Source organism: Pteropus vampyrus, unplaced genomic scaffold, assembly GCF_000151845.1.
Source record: "Pteropus vampyrus isolate Shadow unplaced genomic scaffold, Pvam_2.0 Scaffold71, whole genome shotgun sequence".
NCBI lineage: Eukaryota > Metazoa > Chordata > Mammalia > Chiroptera > Pteropodidae > Pteropus > Pteropus vampyrus.
This window is the reverse complement of record NW_011888852.1, coordinates 505,838-518,453: the sequence shown is the minus strand read 5'-3', so window position 1 is coordinate 518,453 and position 12,616 is coordinate 505,838. Positions and strand designations below refer to the sequence as shown.

Below are 12,616 nucleotides of genomic sequence, written 5' to 3'. Positions count from 1 at the left end.
ATGTAGACATTAAAAAGAAAAGGAAGGGAAGTAAGATTTATGTAATAGATATTTTTAGGAAGTTACAGTTTCATAACAAAATGGAAATGTTTCATCAATCCAGAAAGCCAACAGAAGAGTTGCACTTCTAATTAAACATTATCTTTTGAAGCCTGTCACCCGTATGAGTAAGGAAAGGAAGTAAACATATCTACCTGAGTCAGGAAGAAAACTGTTATGGTAAAAGATTGTTTAGCAAGAACTTGCTAATCATAAGAGAAACTTTAATGAAGGTGCAGCCAGCTGAGCTATGATACACCACTCTATTATTCACTCAGTAATCAGTCTTCTGTTCTATGCAGGGTTTCAACTGATTGGAGGAGGCCCACCCATGTTATGGAGAGCCATCTGCTTCACTCGGTTACAGATTTACATGATTTACATGCTGATTTCATTGAGAAAAACTTGGACAGAAACGCCCAGTATGGTGTCTGACCACATATCTGGGCACCGTGGCCCAGCCAAGTTGACATGTAAACTTAACCATCGTAACATCGGTGTTGAGCACGTGGTGCAGAGGCGTGAACACAGCCAGCTGGACGGATGCGATTGCTGAGGGGTACGCGTCTCATCACCTCGCACCTTTCACTCTCATGCGGACTGGCCTGGGCTCCATGCTCCTCAGAGGCAGATGACTGTGAGCTCAGACGTGCCTCGCCTGCCATCCCTCTGCCCTTCTTCTCGTTATCCTGGCCGGGTTTCCGGAAAGAATGATCTATACTCATTGCTTCCATGCTCACGTCTTTTATTCCTTTGTCTGGCTTCTCTCTCCATCCCCCTCGTCCCCAAATTCAGTGGTGGCCCAGTGTCCCCGACCCCCCCACTGGACGCGATCACTAACCCCCTCTGGAAACCCCTGGCCACGCTCCCTTGGCCAACACGATCTACTTCCCGTTCAGTTCAATAATTTGTGATGTTGGTGTGTCAGGCACTGCCGGGGACTGGGGACAAAGGAACCGCCCAGACCTCATTGCCGCACCAGTTCACTTGATTCCTGTCTCTTCGAGCTCCGTCCCTTTCAAGGCGCAGAAGAAACAGCATGGTAATATGTAAATTGCATAGGAACTGCATAAAATATACATTATCCATTCATTAAATACTGAGCTGCCATAAAGTGCAAGACATAATGAAAGGGACCCACACCACAACGAGTAAGATGTGGCCTTTCACTTTAGGGAATTAAGGGGTGATAAACATGTTCACAAATAAATACATTATAAAGTAAAAAGTGCAAGAGCTTTGAAAAAGATCTAATTATATACTATAAATCACGATCAAAGGAAGGAAACCTTTTGGCAAACGACGTGTGAGTTGAACCCTGAAGTGAGTGCAGCATCTGGGCGCGTAGGACAGAGGCGGGCCGCCCCAGGCAGGAGTGACCGCAGGGAAAAGGTGCACCTGCGGGAGGGGAGGAGGCAGGTGCACGGGGCAGATGTAGGCAGCTGCCAGTTCCACACTAAACGGTCTGGCATCTTTTCAGATGGTCAGCAAGGACTCGGGGCCGTGATGTGACTTGGTGGGCAACGTGCATTAGAGGGGTCTTCCGACCGCCACTCAGATGACCCGGAATGAGCAGCAAAGGTTGCAGTCCGGGTGGCAGGAAAAGGGGCTGAGTCGGAGGGTTCCTGGAAGAGAGGAGAGGAGGGACTTGGAGAACGGGCAGAGGGACTGCTGGGATGTGGGACAGGAAGAGTCGGTTCTTGATTCAGATTTTCAGTGGCTGAGATGGTGCTGCCTTAACTAGCAACGGGGCGTCTGGGGAACGATGGGATCCAGCAGGAAGAGAGACGTTTTGCCTGTGTTCCGTTGGTGGAAGACGCACCATTGATGAGATACACTCCTGCGAGACTAGAATGTCAGTGTGTAGAAAGCCACCTTTCCGCCCCCTCTGCCTGGTTCCTGCTGGTGTGTGTGTGTGTGTGTGTGTGTGTGTGTGTGTGTGTGTGTGTGTGTGTGTGTGTGTGTGGCAGGCGGTCAGCTTCGGCTTCCCGTGTCCATGCCCCCATATTCCGTGTGGTCAAGAGGCTTCCTGACCCCTCTGCCTCCTTCGTGGATATATCTTCTTGAACACGTGGCTCCAGGGGCAGCATCAGAGACAGTAGTGTCCAAGTATTTTCTTCTGAGAGTCTTCCCAGCAAGTCTGAAAGCACCCCGTTGCAGGCTGAATGTTTGTGCCCCACGTTTGTGCCCCACGTGAATCCCTAACCCAGTGAGATGCTATGCGGAGGCGGGGCCTTTGGGAGGCGATTAAGTCTCGAGTGTGGAGCCCCGTGGTGGGATGAGCGTCCTTACAGGAGGCCAGGGAGCTCGCTCTCTGCCATGTGAGGACACGGGAGGAGGCACGAGGCCAGGCTGACACCCCGAACTTGGACTTCCGGCCTCCGGAACTGTGAGAAAGAAACGTCTGCTGTTTAAGCCGCCCGTTCGTGGTATTTTGGGATGGCGGCCGGAGCTAAGACACAACTAATAGCCCGGATTAACCCTTTCCTGCTCAAGATGCCGAGCAGGTCTGCTTCCTTCCCGGATCCCGGGGACCCCACGTGAATCCTCAGCTGATGGCAGAAGCAACGTGGGAAACCTGTGCCCGAGCCAGAAACAGGGGCCTGAAGGAGGGATGGGAAATGTATCAAGAAGGGTGACGGTGTGGTCTGTCAAACACAGGGGCAAACACAGCAGAAAAAGTCGGGAAGGCGAGAAGGAAGACACAGCAGATGTGCAGACTGAACGCCACCAAGGAGAGCACTGTCTCAGGAGGGGCAGAAACCAGGCCGCAAGGAGGATGCAGGAGATGGAGGCAGAGTGCACAGGTGCTCTCTCGAGAGGTTCCTGAGGGAAGGGGTGAGGGGACAGTTTACGGGGGCAGCGGAGGGGCAGATGCAGTGTCTGATTCGAGGAGGGGGAGAGGAGGTTACAGCAGCACACAACTTACACTTGTCACAAATTACAGCTACTTAATCGTAACCATTCAAAACCCAAATAGCCTTAGAAATTTATAAAATAGGAACATCCCTGAAAGCCCCCCACCCTTAAATTAGCATCCTTTAATCTGTAGAAGAAATGCATATAAAATGATCTGCCTAGTTTCGAGTCTCCCCGGTTCTTCTGAGCAATCATCGCTTTTTTAAAATTTTGGAGCCTTTTGTTAGCTCATCTCACAGAGATGCACCTGCTCACTTCCAAACGGATGCAGGCAAATCCGTCCAGCTGACGTGCCCGACCTTCATTTCAGTTGCTTCCAACCTGTCACTTACCTCGAGCTCTTCCGGAATGAAGACGCACTTCCTCGTAGAACCTTTGGCTTGTGACATCACACTGAACTGTCCTGGATTCCTCAGCGCCTGCCGACGACTACACAGCGAGCAACCGGAGGGCAGGACTCAGATTTCACTCATCCCTGGCAATTGTAGCACACAGTAGGGTGCTTAACAAGGGAGCAGTAAACAATTCAGTCCCTGAACAAACAGCAACTGTGTTGACTCGACCCACCGAGAGGTGTGAACGAGACAGGCACACGCACGCCACCGGTGTCGCGATTTGCGTCATGTGCATTCCCTACGCGTTCCTTCTAAGTGACTCCCGGGACCTCGGCTGCTGCACGTGCCCGAGTGGCGGCAGGATGTTCACGCTGCTCTCACACAGGGAGTCTCATTACCGCCCCAGCGATGGACTCCCCTGGCCTTTGACCGCTCCAAGGCAAAAGGGCTCGCTAGGTATTCCGATGCACTCACTGTTGGATGGTCCCGCTGACAGCCATGTGGCCGATGGCGATGTGAGCATCCCCCGTCCTCCCGAAGATGTGCTCCCGCCACCATCCTTTCACGTATGCGACTCGCTGCTCCGGACGTGCTGTGGGCACGGTGTGTAGTCCACTCAGGCCACTGTGACAAAACACCTCAGATGGGGTGGCTTTTCCAGTGCTGGCGGCTGGCGGTCTGAGGTCGGGGCGCCAGCATGGTTGCGGGAGGGCCCTCATCTGCAGACTGCTGGTTGTGGTATCTTCATGGGGGGCGCTCTTGGAGCCTCCCGTATCCGGGCCCGGCTCCTGTTCGCGAGAGTTCTGCTCTGGTGACTCACTTCCCAAAAGAGTCCACCTCCTACAGCCATCAGACACGGTGTTAGGGTTTCACGTATGAATTTGGGGAGGACCCAAACATCTGGACCATGGCACATGTCTGGTTTTCTTTTTTCTTCTTTTCTTTTTTTTATTTAAATTTCTAACCTGGAAAGTAAAGGGCCTTTGAAAGCAGACAGTGAGCCATAAGTTTGCCAGTAAAGAGCCATCTGTGGTGCGGACCCGGCTTGTTTAGTAAACAATCTGCAGACGACGGGAGCACGTTGAGAAGCACATGGTCTGTGGAGAGTTGGTGACACTGCTCATCTTCAACCTTCCTCGGCAAAAATCTTCTCTCCGTGCCCATTCGCGATCTGTGCTCTCAATCCACATGCTCATTCTCCAGAGGTAACATGGTTAACCCAAGTCCTGCCTCTTCTAATGCACGTGTGTCTCACCGTCTTTCCCGTCCGAGCGCGTCCTGCCTCACGAAGAAGCATTTGGAGTGTCTTAGAACTCACGGAATAACCCGCGCTGCCCTCCGCGTGGTGGCAAAGCGCTTGCCTGGGGGCTTCATTTTTATTAAACTGTGTCACTTACAATGCCCGTACTGGAAAACGGCTCTGGTTCAATCTACTACCATGGCCTCTACCTAGCTATGGCAGCCAGCAGGTCCCCGACAGGCCATCTTGCCGAGGGTCACCTCCTTCCTGAGCTAGGAAAACTAGGATGACTAGGCCTTCTCCCCACGCCCTACTTTTTTTTTTTTTTTTAAATAAAAATAAGAACTTTTTCTACCGGGTAGGCATAAGCAATTACCAAGACTGCATGTGAAGAGAAGCATCTGAATAAATCTAACTATAATTTGGCACTAAATGTAACCATTTTTGCTAAACTTAATATATTTTAATAAATGAACCTTAAAAACACTTTTTTGAGTTGAAAAGCCCAAAGGGAGCTCTTCAGAGCAGCTCGGCCTCGGAACACAGGTGGGAGGATGGGAGAGGGCTCAGTTCTTTCTCAGAAGGTGCTTCCTGCCTGCTCAGCGCTTGCAGCCCCCGCTCCCCCAAGGCTGGTATGAAAGAGCAAAAATAAATTTGACCTTGATGCGGAGTCAACATAAAAAGCTGTGAAAACAGCTTCTTCCAGGACGTTAGTGACGTTTGCTTCCTCGAGGCTTCCCTCTTCCTGCTGAACATGGGACGTTCGCCTAAGACTCTATTTCGGAATTAAACGAAGACCTGGGCTATGCTCCCTCCCAGCGAGCAAGCCGCTTCTCTGATGAGCCACGTGAAGTAAACTGGAAGAGAAACAACAACACAAGGCCGTGTCTTTCCTGGTCTGATGTTGTAACATTACATCGGAGTTCACTCGATCTGTCCACAGGCATTGGCTTCCTCACGCAGGAAGATGGTGTCGGGCCCTGTGGCCTGTGTGGGTCACGTGACCACTCAACGCTCTACGTCAGTGACTAAACGTATTCCCGAGAACCTGCAGAATATAGCACGGCATCTGAGGACTTGCGTGAAGTGGAAAGGGCAGTGGCCAAGATGTTAGAGGAGCTGGCTTTGGTCTTGCATCTGCCAGGGACCCGCTCTGTGACGCTGGGCAAGTTACCGAGCCCGTCTGCCTCACTAGTGACACAATTACGATCCTCCCTGCCCTGTTACCTCACAGGTGACGAGCATCATATAACTGGATGACAAAGTTCTTTGTAACTGAAAAATGCTAAACAAATGTCAAGCATGTCAGCATTACTAATATTTTATCTCAATCACTTTTACCAAATCAGACTAAACCTTGGATATTAATACTAAAGACAACCACATTAACCTTTTATTTGTTATTCTCCAGTTCTTTTAATACATTTTTTTTTTTTTTTGGTGTTTACATATTCATAAGTACTTTAAATTGGCTTTTTGGAGGCTGGTGGTAAATCCTAACCGCAGCAGAGTTTTCCCAGAGGAATTTCTGTGTGCTTATGGGTTTAGTCTCATCATAAGGAAAAGCATTCACAATAAAATTATTTGCTATTATGATTTATCCAGCTGTTATTGTGAAAAGAGACAGTGACCCCTCTGCATTCTTGGAAGTTCTTTAGAGATTTTCTTTGCTTTGATGTTTGGTCTAAATTACTAATTCTTTTAGCAATTTTTAAAGAAAGGTACAAAGCTGAGATGCTTCCGGAGCCCTCGTATATCTGAGAAGGCCATTTTGCATCTCAGCCTTTACCTCTCAAAACTCGTTTTTCATTGTCCTTTGACTTTTGATGGCAATGCACAAATTACATTTGTACGATTACGGTAATTCTGGGATCACTGTAATTTTTGTTCCTTTATATGTAAACCTGTTATTTCTAGCTGAATGCTTTTAGCAGTTATTTCTCAGTATTCTGAAAAACATCACTAATAGGCACTCTAAAAAGCGGGCAGGGTCCTATAATCAAATATGCTTAGGCAACATCGGGTCGTAAACACAATGCTACATATGTCTGGTGACAGTAGGGTTTGCTAATGTGCTCAGTGAACCATTAACGCTTACTTGGCGTTTCCCACACGCACACCCGTCCCTCGAGTTATGCGGATTATCCGTTCCACGCGCCTTTTTTTACGCAGAAGAAAACCGCACAAAGAGTCCACCAGTACGGAAAAAACACTAAAGAAATAGGCCGATATAAGTCATAAAAATATTTATTTCACATATTTTCACAAAAAGATGCTAATGAAAATTCGGAAAAACCCAAATAAATTTTATTTGCAGTTGGTGTCTCTTCTGGATCTAAAGCATTCAATCTTCCCTTTTTGACTGGCACAAAGTCACTGTCTTCATCGCTTTGGTTTCATTGTTTATGTTTATGTTTTTTTGGATGATCTTTTTTCAACTCCACTTTTTGCTAAGTTTTCACAAATTCTTCGATATTCACTGCAACAGTTTTAAAATCTGTTAGAAATTTAAAGGTTCGTTGGATGTTTGGATCAATATGTAGAAGTGCAGTTTCCAGTTTTGTGGCCAAATGAAGAGCTTTGTAAATATTCTCTGTGGTGAATGAAACTGGTTCAAGGTCACTGCTGTATTCAACAGCAGGATAGGCTTCAGCTGATGAATTAAGTAAATTAATTCATTATTAGTTAATCCACGATCAACCAGTAATTCATTAATATCATCTACATTCAAATTGTCAGAGCCTTCTTGAAATTTATTTAATAAATTAACAATGTCAGTTAATTCTTCTTTGGTTGTTGGAATCATATTCCCTGGTACAACCACTTCTGGCCATATTGCTTTCCAGCCAGCATTTAAAGTTGACAGCTTCATATTACTCAAAGCTAGAGCAATATTCTTGATATAACTTAAAATTTTATATTTATTCCAGGCTTCTGTAATTGTAAATGATCTTTGTATTTACTAAAAATATCATTAAGACTCCATTTAATATAATTAATCTTAAAGGTGGAAATAATGCTTTGATCTAAAGGTTGGATCAAGGAAGTTGTATTTGGTGGCAAATATATAACTTTTATATTTGGATGTTCTAAATTGTGTGGATGACCAGGTACATTATTTAAAAGTAAAAATATTTTAAAAGGAAGACATTTTTCTTAATTTTCAGCGTTGACAGCAAAATATTTGTAAAACCAATCCCGAAAAACATCGGTAGTCACCCATGCTTTTTTATTTGCCATTCAATGAACGGGAAGATCATTAATAATTCTCAGTTAATAAGTATTAGTTCTTTGTACATTGCTAAGTTAAGCTATTGTTTTTTTAGAAAGAGTAATCGCCAATAATAGAAATGAAAAAGAAAGAACTTCATAAAATGAGACCACATAAATGGAAACTGCGGATAAAGTCTGTGTAAATGGCGGTGGGGTGGTGGGTAATAGTTACCATGTGTAAAAAAACATGTAGAAAAAAAATACCACGTAAATCAAGAGACGGATGCATTTGACAACAGGATCCTTTTGAGTTCGTGGAATGGTGATTAAACAGCTTCTGGAAAGTATCTGCAAAGCCCAATTTGGGGTACGCTGGCTTATAGTGTTAATTACATTTCCATTTAAACTCTCAAAAGAAAAGGCAGATTGTGTCTAGACGAGGGTCTCTTTTCACTGTGTCACTTGTTTGTTTTGGTCTGAAACACAGGATTCCTTTTCCTAATTAAAAAACTGTGGTAAAGTATATGTACATAACAAAATTTACCATATTAACCATTTTTAAGTGTATATATAGTTCAGAGGCATTAAGTATAGTCACATCACTGAGCAACCATCAAGGGTTCCCTTTTAAATTGCACACTCATTTTTTTTTTTCTCATCTCAAAGAAGTTTTCTTAAATTCACTGAACAGCGCGTGTTCACCAGAACACCGCCAATATGCTACTCGCCATTTTGAGCCCTGGGAATACAGTGTTGCAGAAAAGTTGCGAAAATCAGACCCGTGAGAAACCAAGCAGCACTCGGAGAGTTGGAGAACTCAGGTTTATTACACGGTGGTCCCAGAGGAGCTATCGCTCTGAAGATCTGGGCCCAGAGCTCAGTTGCAATATTCCTTATGTAGAACTTATCTGGCATGGGCTGACTGGTTAATTTGTCTTCAGGTGGCTACAAAGCACCGAGTTGCTATGGGTTGCAGGCAGTTATAAAGAGTTACAAAGCGAGGTTGTTGCTAGGGGGTACAGGCAGTTACATTTGATGCTTAGACAGATCAAGCAAAAGAGAAGATAAGTCTTTAGTTACTAATTTCGAGTATGGCCCAGGCAGCAAGCTTATCTACAGAAGCAGAACAAAGAGCTGATTAGCCTTTTGAGTGAAAATTCCTCTTCAACTGGAGGACATGGAATTCGGCTTCTGTTACTGCTTTCGTTTCGGTCGTCCTGGTCCCTCCTCTGGAGGTGTCTGCCTCCCCTGCATCTGTGCTACCAGCTCGCACCTCAGCCCTTCGACCTGCATTCTGTTCTCAAGTTCGCCCTTGACGATTTTGCTCTTTTCCGCCCGGATCATGTTTTAAATCGCTGCATTGTGTTACAGTTCCTCTGCCTTTCTTTCTTATTCTGCCAGTCTTCTTTTTTAGTTTACCCTATAATTTTATTTCTGCTTGATCTTTCTCTAGGGATTTCAGCTTCACAGAGGCCGTGTCTTCACTCACCTCCCTAAGAACAGAGAGGTTTCTACGACGCCCCACGCTTCCTTTACAAAGTCATTCTCCAAGTTACGCTCTTCCAGCTGATCTTTCCCTGTCCTTTTCCTGAAGAATGTTTATGCATGGGCTCCATACAGATTCTTCTCCTTACTCACCCTCGATCACTGAAAAGGGACTGTTAAAGACCCAAGGGTCTGTCACTGCGCTGCACCGGCGAGCTGGTTAAGGCACCTTTTCAGATGCGCCTGTCACTGGCTGGCAAATTCACATCCATTTTTCCCAGTGCACTTCTCGAAATATAGTTAGCGTCTGTGTAGAGCACGTTTGTCAGGTATGACTCTTCCTTCCCTTAGCTAAGACACTGGGATAAAGAGGGTGGAGTCAGACACGGTGGGGTTCCTCCCGAGGCAGGCACTCGGGGCTCTTCCTATCACTAGCATCACCTGGAGCCTTGCCCTCCCTTCCCCGACTTGGCTCTGGGTACAGAGGAGGTGTCACTGCCAGGCCTTCTTTATGTCCTGCCCAAGGGTTCTCTGCATTCAGTTTCCAAGTGTCCACACACTTCCAGGGGGGAGGGACCAGAAGGGGAGCAAACGGCAGCACAGTACCGTGGGGCAGAAGGCCAGCAACTCTGCTTTGAGGCACACTTTAGATTCCTCGGCATGCAGATGGAGGGATGAGGGGTCAGTGTCCCCTGAATCCAGGTGGATCCGGCCTGAGGGGAGGGTCACTGACATTTCCTCATCCGGTCTCATCTGTTTCTGAGCTTGTAAAAATTCCTCTAAGTTCTGTGAATACGTTGGACACGTGTCCTAGTTCGGGGGATTTTTAATCTTGCCTTTCTGTACCATCACTGGTCATGCAGTGAGAAGCAGCCAGAGGCTGCTGGCAGATGCCATTTTAAAGTCTATAATTAAATTCTTGACTTTGATGGTGGGGAAAATCACGACCTCTTTTCTTTCCTATTATTAACATAGCGATGCAGTGTGCAATAACGCAAGGCAGACAGGTTCAGGGAAAGACAGACATGGTTGAAATCCCAGTCTCCTGATTTATCGGTTGCTGGATCTTGGCGCATCACTTGCTCATGGTACCTACACTTGTTTTTGTACATCATCATCAAGCCAGAGGAGGATGAGTTCAAACCTTGCCTGTTCTGAGCCCATCTGCGCAGTGCCTAAATAATGCTTTCAAGTTACAAGTATATCGGAAACCACACTGGGTTCCTGGGTTGCTGTAATGGAGTATCCCAAGCGCATTTTCAGAGCCTAATAGAGTGGTCTTAAGAAATGGTAATTATTCAAAAGAACTAACGATAGGTGTGATCTTTCTGAAGACTGCTTCAAACTAAAACAATTTTGCTTTTAATGAAGTCTCTAATTTACAAATTAAAGATCAACAGAAAGGAGGGAAAGTTCAACAGCAGAGTGGCTGAACTAAAAAAAGGCCCGGACCTTAAATTTAACAACTCTCTGCTCTAGTTTTTACCAGCTCACTGAGTGGGTTACCATATGTTCAAAAATCTGCCAAATAGGCTAAAAGCCAGCTTAATTAAAACAAATTATTTATTCCAAGTTCTATTCGTTTAAAGTTTTTCAGAAGTTATTACAGACGTGAATACTGAAATCAGAAACAAGTGTTCACAGCTGTAGCATTTATAACAAAGTTAATATCCACATGACCTTGATTTAAAAGATTCGAGGTGTTTCTGTCATTCGGAATCCATGAGGAAAGTTTCAGAGTCCAGATCCAAGTCAGACACGAGGGCACTCACGAAGTCGTCGATGGAAGGACACTTCTGAAGCATACCTGCGAACAAAGGATACCGTCAGCCAGCACGTCGCCCCCAGACACGGACGTGCATTGAGGGACAAGGACGTGCATTCAAGTCCATACACCAGGGCACATCTGGCTTTCCGAAGTAAGAGCTCGGCTCTACAGACTGACTGTGAGAACATCACAAAAAGTCATGGGCAGGGTGTCGGCCCTGAAGCGATTCATAATTTCGATGCATTTTGCTATCTAACCAAAATTTACATAGAGATTTAGGCCCAATTGTTTCACAAGGGTTTTTATTTTGCAGATATTACTATACACTTGGAGTGATGTTAGAAGACTGAACTTTGTAGTTATCTTTGACTGAGTTGATTCAAAATCTAATCTGTTTCATTACCATGTTTTATCGAGTTCTATATACTTTAAAAGCAATCACGTGTTAATTCTTTTGCAGATATCTTATATCAGAGTCAAGCCAATGGCTTTCCTCCAACGTTCCCATCCTGGAGAACTCCTAGCTTTGCAACTTACTAACTGTGTAATGTGGTAATCACTTAAAATCCCCAGCACTCAAAATGTCCCATCTAATATACAAGGTTGCCATAGAGATAAAACGAGATGCAGTGGAAAGCAGCGAGGCGCCATGTCGAACATACATTAACGATTTAATAAAAAGCTGAATGGATCTCCATTCTTCACTCCACAGACAAAGATTCGGCACTGAGCCCTGCTGCCCTGACCTCTGTTCTTGGCAGGTGATGCTGACTCGAGGGTTGAGCAGGGCTCTATACGCTGGGGGTTGGATCCCGTAAAACTCATTCCAACACCGAGACATTAAGAGATCGCCGGAGTCCTCTAGTAGCTTCTAAACCTTTAATGTGATTCAGTCTACATGGCTGGAGTGTTTGCTGTGTGTCAGGCGAGGTCATGATCAGTCAGACGAATGGGCGAAGTCACAATATGAGAGCAAGAAGGGCACAATCGCGAAAGTGACCCGTGCGGACCTGGATGTCCGGATGAAGGAAAACTGACCTTGACCTCTACCATATACAAAGAAATTTGAATGGGCACAATCCTAATTATAAAAGCTAATATCATGAAGTGTCTAGAAGGAAATGTAGATTATCTTTGTGACTTTTAGGTAGGCAAAGGTTTCTTAGGGCACAGCAAGTAAAAAAAAAACACAAAAAATTGATCTATTTTACCAGAATTAGAAACTTCTAGTCTTTAAAAGAAACCATTAAGAAAATGAATAGATAATGACAGAATGGGAGAAAATACTCAACACAATATGTATCACACATGAGACTGGTATCCAGAATATATAAAGGACTCTTTCAACTCACCATGAAAATGTTTATAAAAATTAAAACGGGGCAAAAGATGTGAGCAGACCTTTCATAAAAGAAGACAACCAAATAAACACACACGACTAATAGGCACCGAAAAGACAAAATATCTTTGCCACCCAGGACAAGAAGACTAAAACCACGATAAGACACCGCGACACACCCACCAGAATAGCTAAAATGACACAGACAGACACGAAATGTAGGCAAGGCGGTGGGCAACCTGAATCGTCAGGCGTCAGCGCTAAAAGGGTGAATGATA

At 45.4% G+C, this 12,616-nt stretch overlaps 1 long non-coding RNA gene across 1 annotated transcript in view; it reads right to left on the bottom strand.

The window, feature by feature from the left end:
- Positions 1 to 8,554: 8,554 nt before the first annotated feature.
- Positions 8,555 to 12,616, bottom strand: part of LOC105293284 — a 26,379-nt gene continuing 22,317 nt past the window's right edge. The window contains exon 2 of the long non-coding RNA XR_895971.2: positions 8,555 to 11,038. This is a non-coding gene — a long non-coding RNA (uncharacterized LOC105293284). The remainder of the gene's footprint in view (positions 11,039 to 12,616) is intronic.